Source organism: Myotis nattereri, assembly GCF_964212035.1.
Source record: "Myotis nattereri genome assembly, chromosome: 3".
Classification (NCBI taxonomy): domain Eukaryota; kingdom Metazoa; phylum Chordata; class Mammalia; order Chiroptera; family Vespertilionidae; genus Myotis; species Myotis nattereri.
The window spans coordinates 8,933,884-8,934,112 of record NC_138077.1 but is presented as its reverse complement, the minus strand read 5'-3'; positions in this window follow the sequence as shown (position 1 = coordinate 8,934,112).

Sequence of the window (229 nt, the reverse complement as noted above, 5' to 3'; positions counted from 1 at the left end):
CCGCAGGAACGGGGGCTGCTAGAAGCGGCTGGAACCCCACAAAGCGGCCGCAGGGCCGAGCCGCCCGGGACCAAGGGCCAGAGCCGCGCGACCCCCTCCCCGTGACGGTCCCGCTCCGCCCCTTTCTGCGAGCCCCTCTCACTTCCGCGCCTGCCCCGCCCCCGCGCGCGCCCCGCGACCCGGAAGGGCTTCTGTGCTCCCGGCAGCGACCGGAAGTAACCCCGTCCTC